A 20,149-nucleotide genomic window follows, 5' to 3' on the forward strand; every position below is an offset into this window, starting at 1 on the left:
GATCATCTTTCGGTACACCAATATGAAAAATATCATTCTTCAACTAATTAGGCTTATTTAAGGGTCAATCAAAACATGTTAATAGTCAATTACACTTTTCGCCACAAACACCTGACTGTAGCTTTTCAGGTGATTTTTACTATCAATTACTAGCTGTAACCACAGGAAAAATACAACACAGTTTGAGCACTAAATAACACTTTTAAATTGTATCACTTATTTTTTATCAAGCATATAATAACTTAAATACTAACAAATTGAGTAGAACGCATATTTCCTATTTAAAACACTAACCATGATTCTCCAATGCAGTGGCGTGTTTGTGAATAGAAAGGTTTACAAAAAAGATTGCACTTGTGGCAATTTTAATAAGATGTGCCATATATAATCAATTTATGATACATTTTCATGAGTATTTAATTCAAATGGCCAAATGAAAATTCACTCTCATTTGAATGTCAATATATTTAAAAAAAAAATTGTAATTTCCAATGTTTGCTTTTGCAAGCAGATCTCTAAAATGTTAAAAACCTTATGGAAGTGAAATGACTAAAATCTGACAACACAATTTCACTTTCAACTGATTATTCCCCACTGAAAAAATCCATGTTAATTTCCCTTAAAGTTAATTACTCATAAATTTCATTAAGTCCCAATTTGCACAGAACAAAAAATAATTGCTTTCCACTGCGCTCAAAGAATCAAGGATTTCACACACAAATAATTTAATCACACAAATGCAATTATGGAACAGCTTTCCTTAAAAAACTTTGACTTATTGTTTCAAATTGTTTTAGCTGTGAGACATAAAAAGACTGAATACTGCAAAATCTGCATCAAAACATCCCATCAATTATTTTCTTCATTCTCATGTCAGGTCAGTGAAGCGTAAGAATCACAGCTGGATTGCAAATCAATAAGCAATCTATCTCTCTTTAGAAAAATATCAATTAAATGACTTTATAACCCATTGGATACCTAAAGCATCCTTGTACATGGTAAAACTACTGCTATAAAACTGTATCAGCGATAAAGATTTTTTGTGATTTTTTTTCAAGGCAATGCTATATTTCAGTCAATATTTATATAAAGCATGGACGTTAAGTAACAGTTTTGGGTGTTCAAACTGCTGTATATGATTAGGATTTCTTCATCAGGTACACAATGTTTTGTTCACCATTTTGGGAATGGGGCCCTTTGGATTGGGAAATATCGGGTTGTTTTGACTATATATTTGGGAAATGAGTGTTGTATCTGGTTTGCTTACAAATGCTTCAAAATTGATAATTAAAGTATTTTCAATATTATATTTACTATGGTCTAACTTTTGAAGATAGATATGGGCTGAACTTGATGTTAAGCTTTAATTTAAAAAAATTGGGTAAACATTCAATTTAGAATATGTAGGTCCCATAAGGGAAAAGTATCTTTCCATTGGGAATGGGGCCAAAAAACACTGATACAGTAGTTAAACATGGGGCCAAAAACCACTGATACAGTAGTTTAACATGGGGCCAAAAACCACTGATACAGTAGTTTAACATGGGGCCAAAAACCACTGATACAGTAGTTAAACCAGGGGTGGCGAAATCTCAAAAAACTATAGTTGTCCACGGACAACCATTTAGGAAATTTAACTTGTCCGTTGCTGAACTACACTTGTCCGTTAATGTTTATATAAATTATAATGTATCAAAATGAGTATGATTTGCTAGTTTTGTTTATAGTTTTTTTTCAATAGTTCATTCATTATAGCAGTATATTATAAACAATATTAAGACTTTCTAAAACTTTTAATCTTGCAAAGGTAGTGTTATTAAAACATGTGTTGAACATAAGTACATCGAAATCTTAACAAATTAAACTAGTTCAATATGTCAACCTCATCAGACTGAGGCTCTGCGCCGCTACTGGTAGCAATTTGATTATCATCAACTGGTAACCATTGTAAATCTGTGAGCCAAGTTTCTTGAAAAGTTCTGATGCGTTTAATAGATCATATATTGTATCATAATCTTTCTTAGATTTTTAGGAGGTGGACTGCTCAAAGCTTCGGGTTTCTGCTCCGTTGTTGAAGATTAAAAAAAACAAGAGCACCGCCTTGCGGGTGCAGACCGCTCATCTATTTTCTTTTTAAAGGTGAAGGGACTCTCATTTTCAATCACAAATGAGGGAGGGGTGGAGTGAAGAGGGGTGCATTGTGTGGGGGCTGGGACATTTATTACATTATCTTTGAAAAAAAGGAAAAAAAAAAATCGGGGGGGGGGGGAGGGGGGGGGAGGGGGGGGGGGTGGGGGGTGGGGGGGGGGTATTCTTGGGTGCGATGGTTGGACGGTATTTCAAACATAAAACAAGAGTTCCGCGGTCGGAGATGACCGCATTGAAGCCGGATTTTTGATTTAAATGACAGGAAAGTACCTTTCGTGTTTTTGTCAATGCAATACTTAAATTACTGAAATATTGTTCAAAGGTCAAAATGAAATGTAAGTACTTTTCAAGGCATGAGCAAACCTTGTGTTATGTTTTGAATGCATGCATATACATGAACAACAATAACATTTAAGGTCACAAATATGAACTTGAATTGACAATTAGGAAAGTTTGATCTCAATTTTTTTATTAGCAAATTAGTAACATATTGTTTGAAGTTTCCATCAATTTCATTATCAAATGTAAGAAAATAAACTTAGATGAAATAATACTATTTATTGTTTTGCTTTCACATACCTACACAGAAATCCAGACAGCCTTATGATCACTCCAAAAGGTTTCTATCACACCAGTTCTAGCAGATAGATTGGACACATAAATATGACAATTTTAACATTTTAACATTGAAGGTCACAGTGACCTTGACCTTCAAATGAATGACATTGAAATGAGCAGTGGTGATCTTCTAGTACTGGCCAACCTTTATGTCAAGTTTGAAGACTCTAGGTACAAGCATACCAAAGTTATAACATGGAATAAGAACTTTAACATTTTTACCTACCAAAGTTATAAGAACTTTAACATTTTTACATTCAAGGTCACAGTGACCTTGACCTTAGAATGAATGACCTTGAAATGACCAGTGGTCATCTAAGTGTGCTTGCAAACCTTCATGTCAAGTTTGAAGACTCTATGTCCAAGCATACCAAAGTTATAACAATTTTAACATTTTAACATTTAAGGTCACAGTGACCTTGACCTTCAAATGAATGACATTGAAATGACCAGTGGTCATCTTCTAGTACTGGCCAATCTTTATTTCAAGTTTGAAGACTCTAGGTACAAGCATACCAAAGTTATAACATGAAATAAGAACTTTAACATTTTTACATTCAAGGTCACAGTGACCTTGACCTTCAAATGAATGACCTTGAAATGTCCAGTGGTTACTTACTAGTTCTGGCCAACCTTCATGTCAAGTTTCAAGACTCTAGGTCCAAGCATACCAAAGTTATAACAACTTTAACATTTTTACATTCAAGGTCACAGTGACCTTGACCTTCAAATGAATGACCTTGAAATGTCCAGTGGTTACTTACTAGTTCTGGCCAACCTTCATGTCAAGTTTCAAGACTCTAGGTCCAAGCATACCAAAGTTATAACAACTTTAACATTTTTATATTGAAGGTCACAGTGACCTTCACCTTCAAATGAATGACCTTGAAATGACCAGTGGTCATCTGTTAATCCTGGCCAACCTTCATGTCAAGTTTAAAGACTCTAGGTCCAAGCATACCAAAGTTATACCATGAAATAAGAACTTTAACATTTTTACATTCAAGGTCACAGTGACCTTGACCTTCAAATGAATGACCTTGAAATGACCAGTGGTTACTAACTAGTTATGGCCAACCTTCATGTCAAGTTTCAAGACTCTAGGTCCAAGCATACCAAAGTTATAACAACTTTAACATTTTTTATATTGAAGGTCACAGTGACCTTGACCTTCAAATGAATGACCTTGAAATGACCAGTGGTCATCTGTTAATCCTGGCCAACCTTCATGTCAAGTTTGAAGACTCTAGGTCCAAGCATACCAAAGTTATACCATGAAATAAGAACTTTAACATTTTTACATTCAAGGTCACAGTGACCTTGACCTTCAAATGAATGACCTTGAAATGACCAGTGGTTACTAACTAGTTATGGCCAACCTTCATGTCAAGTTTCAAGACTCTAGGTCCAAGCATACCAAAGTTATAACAACTTTAACATTTTTTATATTGAAGGTCACAGTGACCTTGACCTTCAAATGAATGACCTTGAAATGACCAGTGGTCATCTGTTAATCCTGGCCAACCTTCATGTCAAGTTTGAAGACTCTAGGTCCAAGCATACCAAAGTTATACCATGAAATAAGAACTTTAACATTTTCGAGCACGCCGCCACCCCGCCCGCCCGCCCCCCCTCCCGCCCGACAACATCAATCTATAAGCCGAGATTTTTTCGCAAAAAATCCGGCTAATAATAAAAATAAATATTTGTGTTTTTTAACCGTTTCAGAAAAAAAAAATGGGGGTGTGAGGTGGGGGGGGGTATAGTGTGAGGGTGTGGTGGTTATTTGTGAGATGATCTTACAAAAAAAAAAAAAAAAAAATTAGGGGGGGGGGGGGGGGGATTCGGGTGGGGGGAGGGGGGGATGGGGGGGGGATTCTTGGGTGCGATGGTTGGACGGTATTTCAAACATAAAATAATCAAAATAAATAGGGTTTTTTTAACCGTTTGAAAAAAAAATTGGGGCGGGGTGGGGTGGGGGGGGGTAAAGTGTGAGGGTGTGGTGGTCATTTGTGAGATGATCTTAAAAAAAAAAAAAAAAAAAAAAAAAAAAAAAATAGGGGGGGGGGGGAATTCAGGGGGGGGGGGGGTGATTCCGGGTGGGGTGGCACGGGCGATGGTTTGGGTGGCGTCTATTGTGGTATGTCAGGTAAGAGTAGTTTTGTCAAAGTATCAATCAAATCCAATCATAAATAAAGAATCTAATCATAAATAAAGAAGTTATGGCAATTTTAGCAAAATTTAATAATTTGACCTTGATAGTCAAGGTCATTCAAAGGTCAAGGTAAAATTCAACTTGCCAGGTACAGTAACCTCATGTTAGCATGAAAGTATTTGAAGTTTGAAAGCAATAGCCTTGATACTTAAGAAGTAAAGTGGATCGAAACACAAAATTTAACCATGTATTCAAAGTTACTAAGTAAAAAAAGGGCCATAATTCCGTAAAAATGACATCCAGAGTTATGCAACTTGTCCTTTTACTGTACCCTTATGATAGTTTGCGAGTGTTCCAAGTATGAAAGCAATATCTATGATACTTTAGGGGACCAAAACACAAAACTTAACCAAACTTTCAATTTTCTAAGTATAAAGGGCCCATAATTCCGTCCATATGCCAGTTAGAGTTACATAACTTTGCCTGCATCGTCCCCTTACGATAGTTAATAAGTGTTGCAAGTATGAAAGCAATAGCTTTGATACTGTAGGAATAAAGTGGACCTAAACACAAAACATAACCAAATTTTAAATTTTCTAAGTATAAAAAGGACACATAATTCTGTCAAAATGCCAGTCAGAGTTACCTTACTTTGCCTGCACAGTCCCCTTATGATAGTTAGTAAGTGTTGCAAGTATGAAAGCAATAGCTTTGATACTTAAGGAATAAAATGGACCTAAACACAAAACTTAACCAAAATTTTCAATTTTCTAAGTATAAAAAGGGCACATAATTCTGTCAAAATGCACGCCAGAGTTATCTAACTTTGCCTGCCCAGTCCCCTCATGATAGTAAGTAAGTGTACCAAGTTTGAATGCAATAGCATTGATACTTTCTGAAAAAAGTGGACCTAAACGCAAAACTTAACCAAAATTTTCAATTTTCTAAGTATAAAAAGGGCACATAATTCAGTCAAAATGCACGACAGAGTTATCTAACTTTGCCTGCCCAGTCCCCTCATGATAGTAAGTAAGTGTACCAAGTTTGAATGCAATAGCATTGATACTTTCTGAGAAAAGTGGACCTAAACGCAAAACTTAACCGGACGCCGACGCCGACGCCGACGCAGACGCCGACGCCGACGCCGACGCCAAGGTGATGACAATAGCTCATAATTTTTTTTCAAAAAATAGATGAGCTAAAAATGTTCCGTTTTTACCATTAATTTCGCCTTAAATAACAAGGTAGACCATGTTTTGATTATCTTACTTTGATACTTTTTATTTCCGTCTGATTGTAAAAATAAAGAAACCAGTCGGTACACTGTTTAACAGTCGGGCCGAATGTTTAAAATGCGGCATGCTCCTGGTCTCTTACAGAATAAGGGAGATCACTGCGCAGGAGAGTGCCCGTATTTTAGCTTGATTGCTCCGCAAATAGCACTGACAATGTAATCGCATGTCAACATCCAGTTTTGTAAAACTTGATAACGGCTTTAATACAATGTATTTTTTTGTATACCTGGACCCGACTTTTAAAAAACTTGTTGTCCACGGACAACTTAATTGAAAAAAATCAGTTGCCCAGACAAGCAAATGTATGACTCGGGCAACTCGGACATTTGATTTCGCCACCCCTGTAAACATGGGGCCAAAAACCACTGATACAGTAGTTTAACATGGGGCCAAAAACCACTGATACAGTAGTTTAACATGGGGCCAAAAAACACTGATACAGTAGTTTAACATGGGGCCAAAAAACACTTATACAGTAGTTTAACATGGGGCCAAAAAACACTGATACAGTAGTTAAACATGGGGCCAAAAACCACTGATACAGTAGTTTAACATGGAGTCAAAAACCACTGATACAGTAGTTTAACATGGGACCAAAAACCACTGATACAGTACTTAAACATGGGGCCAAAAACCACTGATACAGTAGTTTAACATGGGGCCAAAAACCACTGATACAGTAGTTTAACATGGGGCCAAAAACCACTGATACAGTAGTTTAACAAGGGGCCAAAAACCACTGATAAAGTAGTTTAACATGGGTCCAAAAACCACTGATACAGTAGTTTAACATGGGGCCAAAAACCACTTATACAGTAGTTTAACATGGGGCCAAAAACCACTGATACAGTAGTTTAACATGGGGCCAAAAACCACTGATACAGTAGTTTAACATGGGGCCAAAAACCACTGATACAGTAGTTTAACATGGGGCCAAAAACCACTGATACAGTAGTTTAACACTCGGTCCTTTGATTAACGCATTGTGTGCCAACTGAATAACAGTGCGCTAGTATCTACTGCAAAAAAACTGGTTTTTATTAAACCTTGTACATGCACGAATATGCAGGAATATGGAAGCTATAATAATTTTTAAGAGACTGGATTTGAAAATATTGATTAACTGACGTTTTAAAGGGTGTATAAAATAAAACGAAGCAGAACTCTGCCATGCAATCAATCACAACAGAAAAATATGTTAGACAATGGTTATATACTTAAAATTTCCTTGCACTTGAGTCTTCATTTAAATTACTCATTCATGTGAAGACTTGGCCATGGATATAATTGTAAATCAACAATAAAATGAACAGTTTTATTTGTCTTTAATAACAGTAGTTAACTAAAATGAAGTACTAGTATTTTCATTTAGACAGTAAATTAATACAAATATTTATAAAATAACTTATTAATTTATTAAATGAAAAAGCTTAAACGAAATTGCAAAAACATTCTTTATAAACATAGCACACTCATCTGATTATGTGTACACTGTATTTTTCTTTATTGAAAATTTCCTAAGGTAAAACTGTTTACAAATCTATTTACATACGAAATAAATCGTGGAAAGACAAATGACATCTGATGATATTTATCATTTACCTGTTAACATTTGGAGATCAAAGTGATTCAACACAGAATATGGGCTAGTTTTGCTGTGTTTCTATAGCAAATGCTAAGACTGTTTAAAAAAAATGTCACTTACATGTAACCACAATTTCCATGGATTCATTTGCATAAGTAAATGAATGGAGAGGGTGCTGTTTAGGCAACCAAGAGTTGTTCAAGTTATGAAGTTTGGAGATGAATGGAGAGGGTGCTGTTTTAGGCAACCAAGAGTTGTTCAAGTTATGAAGTTTGGAGATGAATGGAGAGGGTGCTGTTTTAGGCAACCAAGAGTTGTTCAAGTTATGAAGTTTGGAGATGAATGGACAGGGTGCTGTTTTAGGCAACCAAGAGTTGTTCAAGTTATGAAGTTTGGAGATGAATGGAGAGGGTGCTGTTTTAGGCAACCAAGAGTTGTTCAAGTTATGAAGTTTGGAGATGAATGGAGAGGGTGCTGTTTTAGGCAACCAAGAGTTGTTTAAGTTATGAAGTTTGGAGATGAATGGAGAGGGTGCTGTTTTAGGCAACCAAGAGTTGTTCAAGTTATGAAGTTTGGAGATGAATGGAGAGGGTGCTGTTTTAGGCAGCCAAGAGTTGTTCAAGTTACGAAGTTTGGAGATGAATGGAGAGGGTGCTGTTTTAGGCAACCAAGAGTTGTTCAAGTTATGAAGTTTGGAGATGAATGGAGAGGGTGCTGTTTTAGGCAACCAAGAGTTGTTCAAGTTATGAAGTTTGGAGATGAATGGAGAGGGTGCTGTTTTAGGCAACCAAGAGTTGTTCAAGTTAATGAAGTTTGGAGATGAATGGAGAGGGTGCTGTTTTAGGCAACCAAGAGTTGTTCAAGTTATGAAGTTTGGAGATGAATGGAGAGGGTGCTGTTTTAGGCAGCCAAGAGTTGTTCAAGTTACGAAGTTTGGAGATGAATGGAGAGGGTGCTGTTTTAGGCAACCAAGAGTTGTTCAAGTTATGAAGTTTGGAGATGAATGGACAGGGTGCTGTTTTAGACAACCAAGAGTTGTTCAAGTTATGAAGTTTGGAGATGAATGACATAATTATTTGACTTATTAAAAAATATTCTTTTTTGAAAACCTTCCTTTGGGAATTTTTAGGTCCCATTTGGGAAATATATATATACTTATTTCAATTGGGAATGAGTCCCCTACCAAACCCAAATTTGAACAAAAACAAACAATGACTATCTAGCATTTAATCTAAGTACGGTTATTTTTTAAGTTATTAGACCGAAACATGTGCAGAAACTAGCCAACATCAAACAAATAAGACAGGATAAATACTCCCCCATTCAAATTGCTCCTGACTGATGATAATACACATGTATTGTTAACAATGTTCATAAGAAAAACATCACAATAGTTCATTAACGATTCATAATGGAAACAAAATTATGCTTTGGTATACAAAGTATTATTTATTTTGTGTATTTGAAATTTGGTTTCGTGCTATGACATTGATCTCACGAGACCTAGAACTTGCGGGCTACCCTCTGTCTTATGATGCTAATCACTTTTGCAAAGTTATTTAAACATTTTCGTCTTGTTCAGAGAAAATTGGGCTTAATGCATGTGCGTAAAGTTTCGTCCCAGATTAGCCTGTGCAGTCTGTACAGGGACGACACTTTCTGCTTTTATGGTATTTTTCGTTTAAAGGGAGTCCCTTCTTACCGAATATCTTATAAAGGCGGAAAGTGTTGTCCCTGATTAGCCTGTGCGGACTGCACAGGCTGATCTGGGATGACACTTTATACACATGCAATATGCCCAGTTTTCTTAGAACACGACTCATTTAAAGCTCAGATACGCACTTAAACGTGTTTGTAGTCCTAATGAAAATCATGATAAATTTAAGGCCTTTCTTACTCTATTCACATTTTAAAGGCTTCATTTCCAACCCTTAGGTATTGATGAGCAGCAAACATCATGAAACCTGAACAGACTGCGAGTTACTTGCATGATGTTCCGGTTTTATGCTGTCAGCATCAGTGCTTTCCACAGTCCATTCAACGGTTCCTCGCCAGGGTGCTTGAAATTGGAAATCAGAGTCTGTGGGCAGGGGATTTTCTGCTATGTAAAAAAGGCGTTAAAAACCGACCCGATCCACAAGCAAACGGACCTGATCCCAAACCGAAATTATTGAAAAAATCCCAATTAAAAGAAAAAACAAAATATATAAGCATAATTTATATGATTATTATCCAAATTTTAATTGCAAAATGACCAGGAAAAGACTTGTTGTGTCAATATTTGTTGATAAACAAGCAAATATGTTGAATTCGTATCCCCCACCAATATGCTTCTGGACACAAAAGTATTATATTTGACACTCAAAAAAGCATTCTTTCAAGATACAAAGGGCCATAACTCTGTTATTAACAGATGGTGTACAATGCCATTTGGCGTGCATTATCCTCTTATCCGTTTTAACATACTCATACCAATTTTCAATGAAATCCGCCAAAGCATTTCCAAGATATGGCTCCGGACGGACGGAAAGATGGACGGACGGATGGACACCGCCAAAACAATATCCCTCGGCCTATGGTGGGGGATAAAAAATCCCAATTTGGTCCTTTTTGTCGATAAGAAATTCCCAAATTTACCACTTTTATCAATTAAAAAATCCCAATTTGACCAGACACCTTTTCCCAAAATGGTAGAAAAAAACCTGGCAGGGTGTTTGAAAATTACCGTTTAATGTATTTTTTCAGTAACGGCAACTAGTCATCCTTCAGTTTAAAGCGATATCGACTTCGCAGAATATTTTGAGAGCTGATTTACCATCCTTTGTATCACTCTACCCAACTTAAGCCCGCCTAAAGGCAGAGCATGGTTGTATTGAACAATCAATATTTGCCAATGAGCAGCACTCGTAAGCATTCACTACCTGCAGTTGAATCATGCAGATGCCGCATGACATACTTGCCATAAGTGTGTGTTTTTGTGACAGTTTGTTGTCTTTGTCATATACTACACCAATCGGTCGTTATGTTAACACGTCAACGAAATCACTGCAAGTTATTTAAAAGACTGATGACAGCAACCAGGTGTATTTCACATGGAAATTGTGTGTTGCATGCAAAATATGGTCAAATCATTTATTCGACTAAAAGCATATTAACAATGAATTGATTACACACAACTAAAATGTTTTGTTGAATTCTCAAATTAGAATAATTATTTTTTTTATCCGAAACAATTAGCTTTCGAATTTTAATATTAATGCAAGATTTAAAAAAATCTAGCTTCAAATAAAGAAACAGTGCTTCATGTATTTCTTCTGTTTCTTTGTCTCAATAAAAAGCAGGCAAAATATATGCAGATATGTACAACATCACGTGAAAAGTGTGGGTGTATTTGTTGTATAATACGCAAACAGCAAGTCAGGCGACATACTGTAAATGTATTCAGTTGGAAACCCCCAATCCCGATTGGACATTATTTCATCCCATCTTTAAATAGTCACATATGCGCAGTAGTGCTGCAACAATATACCCGTACATCAGTATATATTGCAATACAAAATCCGCATGTTGAATTGCGATACGATTTTCATCATACCAGTGCAAATTCTACAAAAATTCATTCATATTTCACCCAGAAAAGCCATCCGACATCAAGGTAAACAAAACAAATTGGTGTTAAATTTAAGATGAAGCTTATGGAAATACAAAAAATTAAGAAATTACATAATAAAAATGTAAATTGATGTTTATATTATAAACAGAAGTAATAATGATAAAAAAAAAAATACCTAACAGCATTCTGATAAGTTACACTCCCGGCTTTTAAACATCCACAGTTCTCTTTGGGGTTATTGTTCTTCTTGTCAGCTTTTATAATAGTTCTCAAAATGACAGACGAAACAAACGCCGAGTTTGACTTTATAGACATTTTGTAAAAAAGGCTAGAATTGCCAAAAGGATATAACTAGAACTTAAACATACAATACAAAGGTTATTTTCATGTAATTAAGTTAGTTTTGGTGATTAGCTGGCAAGTTATAATTCTGGTACAAGTTCGCAATATATTTCAATATATTGCAATACAGGTTTTTGAACAAACAATATATTGCAATACAGTTTTTGGCGTATTATGCAGCACTTATGCGCAGGCCTGACTTTTTTTTTTCAGAGCTTCTTGCCCTGCAGGCCGAGTAGGCCTGACAATCCACTCGCCTTTCACTTTAATTTTATCGCCTTGCATTAAAAAAAAATCTATATTAATAGTAATAATCAAGCAGAACCTTTTTCTAAACTTAAACTATCATCTGACTTTGTCTCATTGTAATAAACAAACAACTGTAAGTCAATACTAAAGTTGTATTTATTTTGCAAAAAAATACAATTTATCAAATAGCGTCCGAGTCTGCACGCAGCCCCAGAGCTCCAGATAAGGATTAGTAACGGGACTGCCACTGACAGAAAGAAAGGAGTAAAACTGAAAATCAGTTAGTACCTGTACTACCATATCCAAAAATACAGGTAGCACTGTAATACCCATGTTCTTGGATATTGAAGGGTGTATACATGACTTTACAGAAACATTTGCAGCAATTATTATAGCTATATTTAGCTTCTTAAACAGTTACTTTATTAGGTTTTCCATTCTGAATTATGATGCAAATACAACTACACATTAAAACTATTGACTTAATACTATTTCTTCATTTGTCTTGACAATAAATACCAGCCAACTAGTAAGCTAAGTAAATGAACACTTATGTCACTGTCTCATCTCAAAAGAATAATTGCTTTTGCAGTTAACTGTCAAATCATTTGGTTTTCCAATCTTCCACAGTTTTTGTTTGGATCCGTTTTCCATTGTGTTCTTGTACGTTTTTAGCCACTGATGCAATCAAATCGTTTAATATTGGGGCAACAATGTCTAATATCGGGGCAACAATGTCTTTTTCTGGGTTAACAAATTGAATGTCAGGATGGTTAGACGACCATATGTAGCCATTATATGACAACAAAGTGTTTTCTTGAACCGCTTTCGGTTTAGCCGGCCTTCCCTTGCGTGCAGACATATTATTTTTGACAGGTTTACGAGTAATTGGAAATCACGCGACAGAATAGACAATAATAACCAGTAGTCAACTTTTCGGTAATTTAAATTAACGAAAAGCGCCGTTGGGTAAGAGACCATCAAATCACAACGCGCTGATGCGGAAGTATGAGTACAGCCAGATTTTTTTCGTAAATGCATAAAAGGGTTATTAATGTCGTAATTGTACGTCCGGTTTATAGAAATAAATATTTAAACCTTCATGAAAAAGCCATATTTACGGCTGTACGGCTCTTATCTGGAGCTCTGCGGCCCTGTAAGTTTGTGACCTGAGGCGTGTCTAGTTCCTTTAGCAGAATTTTACTGAAAGACACACTTGATTGACAAAATGGTTACATGTGAGTATGGTTAATTTTGGCTAAAGCTTCTGATCAAGAATTATTCTGTTCATATTTTTTATTTTAGTTTTTATAATCAAATATAAGAAGTATAATAATAAACAATTTGAGTAATTTTTTATTTTATTGATATTTACATTAAAATGAAATTTTATTCTTCACTATTAATCTATTAGCTAAGAGCATTGACATCTTCAAAACGCCTATTTCAAAATTTTTTTTTACTGTACCCGTGACTTCATTTATATTGTCAAAAGTGCAGTTTTTTTGTGTACTAAACTGATTTTTTGTTTGTTTAAAAATTAGTTCGCAATTTGTATTGATGTGGCAGGAGTTCTGGAACTGAATTTATATTTTTCAACAAAAAAACCAGCACTCTCACGGTCAGTCAAGTATTTTTTACAAACTTTACTCGCCCGACCGTCAACTTCACTCGCAAATTAGAGCAGTCTAGTGATTTTTCACGGCCTGCTGGGAAAATACATTTGCTTAAAAAAAGGCAAATGTTTGTGTTAATGAAATTTTTGAGCACTTGTATACCAAATATTTAGCAGAACTTGCTTTTTAAAATGAAATATATGGGATAAAATCATGCAATGAAATGCGTCGGAAAAAGAAGTAACTATGCAGTAATTATAATACAGTCGGGTTGATACGGATGCATTGGGGAATTGATCGAGTTGAAATTATGCGTGAGTGAAAGTGTTAAACAATTCAATAAAATAATGACGTTATCCAAGACTTAACATTTTTTTCTTGAAGAGTCATAAAGAACCAAATAATGTCATAAACCAGTAAAAAAACAAGAGCACCGCATAACGGGTGCCACGCTCGGCTATGGGTGCAGTTTTGAATAAATTAAAAAACTTGTCAGAATTATTATTTTTTAGAGGACACAGTGACCTTGACCTTTGACCTAGTGACACCAAAATGGGTGTGGCGTGTAGAACTCATCAAGGTGCATCTACATATGAAGTTTCAAAGTTGAAGGTGAAAGCACTTTCTCAGAAAACGCCGAGCTTAAAATGTGCAGAGGGGGCGAATCTCCCGACCCTCCCCCTTAATATTATTTCTTCACTCATTTGTCATCAATTGCATTTGTTTTACAAAATCATTGGTTCATGCTACAACAAGGCTTCATAAAAAGTCCAAAAAAGTGCCTGTCAACCGGACAGGCTGATGGAAAAGTTAGCCTGTCCGGACAAAATTCACCTGACCGAACAGCTTGAGTTTATACCTGAAGAATTAAGTAAAGTTTAACTCATATTTATTGCAATGTGCAGCCTGTGTATAAGTAATATGCGTTTAATTTTACTAAATTCTTCAGTTATAAACTCACTCTGTTTGGTCAGGTGAATTTTTGTCCGGTCAGGCTAACTTTTCCATCAGTCTGTCCGGTTGACAGGCACTTTTTGGGACTTTTCAGGAAGCCTGCTTGGAATGTGTAAATGAAGAAATGGAAGAAAACGTAATGTTTGTTTTCCTTCAATACTACCACATGCATTGTATGATTTAAGAATGACTTTGCAATGGCTCATTGGAAATTTGATACCAAGGTTTTGTGAATTGGTGTAAAATTGAGCTTGGAAATGTGTTTCTGTGCCAAGATCAGAATTTCAAGGGTCCAAGACACATACATTGCCATATATATAAGTACAAAAAGACAACCCCATCACACAGATAAGGATATTAGATGTAACAGAATATGTAAGCAGCATGACGTCTCATCAACATACAAAATACATTCGCTCGCTATTGCTCGCATTATGGTAACAAGTGTATTTGACTGTAGATCTACAGGTTGCTGTTTTGAAAAGTTTGGTATCTGCGCGCGCAATAACCGGATTTCCACAATATCCGAAACCAGAACTGGAAATAACCAGCGTCTCCTGATTGATTATAATGATAAAATAGATAAAAATGATCAAATTTACGGCTTTTAAATATTCTAAAATTCTTCTCTGTATTTATTGTTACTAGAGCACTATATTTCGAATAAAGCATCAGCATTCTTCGTGTAAAACATTTGTCTTCATTCAGGGACTTACCCGTTCGATTATGTCATTACCAAATTTATCCAAGTAACAAATGACGTCACCGTTGTGTGTGTACATAGCAAGTGTCAACAACGACGGCTACTCGCATTTTTTATTTAAAATGATGACAAAACAAGTAAGTGCTATTATTTATTGGACGATTGCCATTGAGGAACAAACACACGATTGGTCCGGCATGTACTCAGGTACCAAACTTTTTAAAACAACAACCTGCACCGTCAAATAATCAATTTCATAATTATTTCATATAGTGTATTTATTTTTCTTTCACTGTCTAAGTCATGCATTACATTTAAAGGTGGTAAATCACATTTGAGTATTATTTCAACATGACCAAACTTTATTATCTCATCAAAAATTATATATCAGTGGTTATATTATAGATATCTATTCTCTTCTTTTGAAAAAAAACAACAGGAATTTAGCTTAATGTTTATGCCTCACAAAATGGCATGATTCAAACAAATATTGCTACCTTTGACAATATCTCATAGTGAGGGAGATAGTGCCCTAATAGACATCTGAGCTAACCTTTCTGGTAAAGAACATTCTAAATTAATTATTTGATAATTACTACAAATAGTGCAATATTTATAGATACTATAAAATGTGATTGATTCAAGCAATCAACAGATGTTATCAAATGTGATTAACCATATTTTAAACATAAATTTAAATAAGATATAAATAACTTTGAGGTGGGTGACGTGACAGTCGCTACCTTTAGTACGGTGGCTGACTTGACAGTCTCTACCTTGAGTAAGGTGGGTTACGTGATAGTCGCTACCTTGAGTACGGTGGGTGACGTGACAGTCGCTAACCAAACTGAATTTTAAACAGTAGTTAGGAATATACAAATTAATTTAATCCTAGTATTTTGGTACTTCAAAAAATATATACTTACAAGTGTAAAATTATCAAAGTGTTATATCAATGGTATTGAATAACATGTTTTGGTGGGTGACATAATTATCGCTGACCTACCTTGCATTTATTCCTCAATTATGGTAATTTGAAAATTACTTTGACTTTAAATGCTCAAAAAGGAAAATAAAACAAATATGCTGCTTGGCCCTTGTGAAATCTAAGTACAGTATGCAACATTGAGAAATCATTGCTGATGCCAGTGAGAATTATAATTGAGAAGGTAGCAACAGTTGGCTGTTCTAAATTTTTACATTGTAGGTTCTAGTTGATTGTTTAGTGTTTTAAGGAGGTAATGCCAAGGACATACATACTAGATTAATTATATTTATCCTTGGTATATACAAATCTTTGTTTGCTGCACAATTTGTTTATAGTTTCATGTGTTACTCAACTTTCACCTTCGATCTATCTTCTCTTCAGGAATACATAATTATCGAAGTATAGGTCACTTTATGGTTTAGATAATTACTTATTAAAATATTAAAGTTATTTAGTTACAAGGACTGTTCTGTTGCTCTTATCCGCAGTTGGTATTCGAACCATATATATTTTACCAGATTTGTGCAAAATAAGGTGATTTTATCTCAACTATACACAGTCGGCAAATTAATTAGCACCATTTTTACAAACAGAAGCTTGTGTGGGCTTTTCAAACATTAACTCATGTGAGCTTTTGAACTGACAATATACTGTTCTAAATCATAACAGAACATCAATTAAATGTAATTCTTTGTAAAATTTTCCTAAGCAAGGTAATCATGCTATTATACAGCATTGCAGTTTACCTATATATATTTCAAAAGGTCTGATAGCTTAATTGGAAGAGCAACCCAGGCCAATATCATATGATCAATATCATCAGATGGCTCATGGGTGGATTCAGGTTCGAATCCCGATCTGACCGTCGTAGGTAAACCTGTGGTTGCAATGCTGGCAACTGATAGTTAGACAATCTGTTTTGAGCGGGGTTTTGGGCTAAAAGTTCTGTCCATCAGGTCAAATGAAACCCTTTAATATGGCCCGTTTGTTGTTTAATTGCTTATTAACATAATAATTAAAAGTTAATTTCCTTATTTTTTTATACCAGTGCCTATAGTATTACCAGTCTTTACGAACTCCACGTTCTTCTGTTAGGAAGTGCCTATGTAAATATAATAGTTTTATTTAAAGTGATATTATGGGCATCTAACAGTATAAAGGTGTCCAGGGTTTTTTTTGGAAAAAGGGAAAGACGCTGGGTAAAAGGGGAAAATCGAGCGCGAAAGAGACATATTTGGGAAAAAAATAAAAACTGTTCATTTCAATGTCTATAACTCACCTACAAACATCAGGTTTTTTTTTTAGAAAAAGAGGCATGTCTCTGACCTTTTGTTCTTAAACACATGAACAAGTATGATATTAAAGTCAAAGTCCTAAATAAAGTTGCAGGTGTAGATCTAATAATGGGAAATGTTTTCAACTGGGGCCGGGAAACGATGTCAATATTATGATTTCAATTTCATGATGAATGGGTTGACAATCTAGATCTGCTACAGTATTGGAAGGGAAAGGTGCGGCAGCTGCCGATTGTCTACTTTCACTTTCACAATAATCCGACAGTATTAATCGATGTTGATTACATGTACCTCCGAATCCTGCTGGGTTTCAATGGTTTTTGATGATTCATTCTTAAAAAATGCGTCAACGCAATTAATATTTTCCGAGTCCGAACGTTTTATTTTGTTCGTGTATGAACGCCAATTGTGAGACTTTTTCTGTTTTAACGTTTATATCTTGGCTTTCACATAACCCGGATGAAAATTCGACTGGTTTCCGGTAATTAATTGACGGAACACCCTTCTCGCGCAAGACCCGAATCCAGTAAAATAGTCACATGATTAATACGATTAGTTGCGTGGTTTCCATGACGTAATTTAAGAGCTATATATAGAATCACTGGGAATCCCAGATTTGAGTGTTCGTCAAGAGAGAGAGAGAGAGAGAGAGCGAGATCGTTGTACATGGTACAAATTGGATAAGTGTTGACTTCCCAAAAGAAAACAAAACATTTCTTTGAGGGTAAAATATTATATTTTGGTGAAAAATTATATTTTTGGAGGGGAAATGGTATTTTTAGGGGAAAAATTCTGGTAGGGGAAGACGCCGAATATCGGCGTCACTTTCTTAGTAAAAAAAACACCCTGGTGTCTATCGCAACCGTTGTTTATTTTTGCTCTTTCACTTCATATACACTTATATTTGTTAATGCAGCATCAACATAATAAAACAATATCCCGGAAAGAGAAAAATAATCCATTTGAATATCAACCGTACTTTCGTTTTGACAACTGACGACAGAAATGATTCGATGTACGATGTGAGTCTAAATGTCGTTTTCTTGCAGATTGGTTCATACGACACAAAAACACAATTTTGTTTTACGGATCATTTTGGCTTTGAGGATTGGGTGAGTCATGTAAAATATCAAAAGAATATATATTTTTTATAAACAACTGGTAGCAAGATGAGTTGTAGATAATTGGTCAGTTACCACATTTTAACTTATTCTTTTGACCTGTTAATTCTTTTCAGCTCAAGTCAACAGTGAAAAATGCCAATAATATCACTTTAAATATCATGTTTATTAAAGTTTTTTGTTATTTTTTTCTATTAAACATTAATCGAGCTCGCTTTGAGGCTTTGCCTTATTTCATATTAATTTTGCTAAAAAAATATCAAAAGCATTGAAATATTTTTGTTTACATAAATGTCCTGACAAATAAGCTTTTGAATGTTCATTAGGCAGAATCTACTTTTTATCATATTATGTTGAATATGTGAACATGTTCATTCAGGATCAATGTTTGAACACACATCTGTCGCGAAAACATAAGACATTTACAAATTTGTGATTTATAGATACACAAGGTTACAATGTTTTTACATGTGTTTTTAAGATCATTGTATATGTGTTCTTAATTCAGTATTTTTTCACTATGACATTACTTACATTGCCATTTTGTAAAGAAAACTTTCACACTGAATTGTTTTGTTGACTTTTTGTTCGGGACCTCGGATATGTTCGGGTATTTCCGTCACAATCTTCTGCACTCTGGATCAGCAGACGATTTATTTCATAAATCAATCTCTGGGTTAATGGTCGCCATCTTTCGAACTACTTTCAAAAGTACAACAACAACAATAACAGTAGAAGACAATTTTAATTGCGAAAAGTTGAAAAATTGAGTACATGTGTCACGGTTGTTGAGTGAAATAGTGTTATTTTCAACTGTGTATGAAGCATGTGAACTGGTAGTTGAATAACCGAATTGTTGGTGGAAATGGAATTTAGAAATATATCTAATAATTCATCATCGTGTAGAATAATCATCACTCATCAGCATCATTTCTGTGGAACATTGCACTATTAAAAAAACAAGTGTTTCATAGATATGGTGCTTTTGACATAGTTCACTAACCATCAAGACTGAAATGATTCATGCACACAGGTAAAGTTAATAATTGAATTTGTGCAGAATGTTTATTTTTTACAAATTATTATTTAATTTGACTAGTTCTGGCTACCATAACTTTAAATGTCGCTTTTTATGATTTTTGACTGGCGCGACTTTACAGGTCTGTCAATACTATATAGACTGTACGCTGAAGTTTCTTTAGCTATAATTTGACCAATTTATTTTAGATTGATTGCACTGAAACTCAAAGTCTAAAGCTTAGTAAGACACTTAAGCCAGTTTTCTGAGAAGAAACAATACTTGTTCAGAGTATAGCAGGCTCATGCGGCCTCTGCCCTGGTTTATTTATTTGGCCTCGGCCTTTAACCTGGGTCGCTTTGATTTCAGGTGTTTAGCCCCCATATCAACAAGGCTCTCGACCCTATATGTAGTTATTTATATTGTTTAAAGATTTTGAGAACCCTCAC

At 35.0% G+C, this 20,149-nt stretch overlaps 1 protein-coding gene across 1 annotated transcript in view; it reads right to left on the minus strand.

The window, feature by feature from the left end:
• LOC127855625 (protein O-mannosyl-transferase TMTC4-like) overlaps window positions 1-19,340 on the minus strand; it is a 63,024-nt gene extending 43,684 nt beyond the window's left edge. Inside the window, exon 1 of the mRNA XM_052391374.1 lies at window positions 19,217-19,340. The gene's annotated coding sequence lies outside the window, so the exon portion shown is untranslated. The remainder of the gene's footprint in view (window positions 1-19,216) is intronic.
• Window positions 19,341-20,149: the final 809 nt, after the last annotated feature.

Source organism: Dreissena polymorpha, chromosome 13 (assembly GCF_020536995.1).
Source record: "Dreissena polymorpha isolate Duluth1 chromosome 13, UMN_Dpol_1.0, whole genome shotgun sequence".
Classification (NCBI taxonomy): domain Eukaryota; kingdom Metazoa; phylum Mollusca; class Bivalvia; order Myida; family Dreissenidae; genus Dreissena; species Dreissena polymorpha.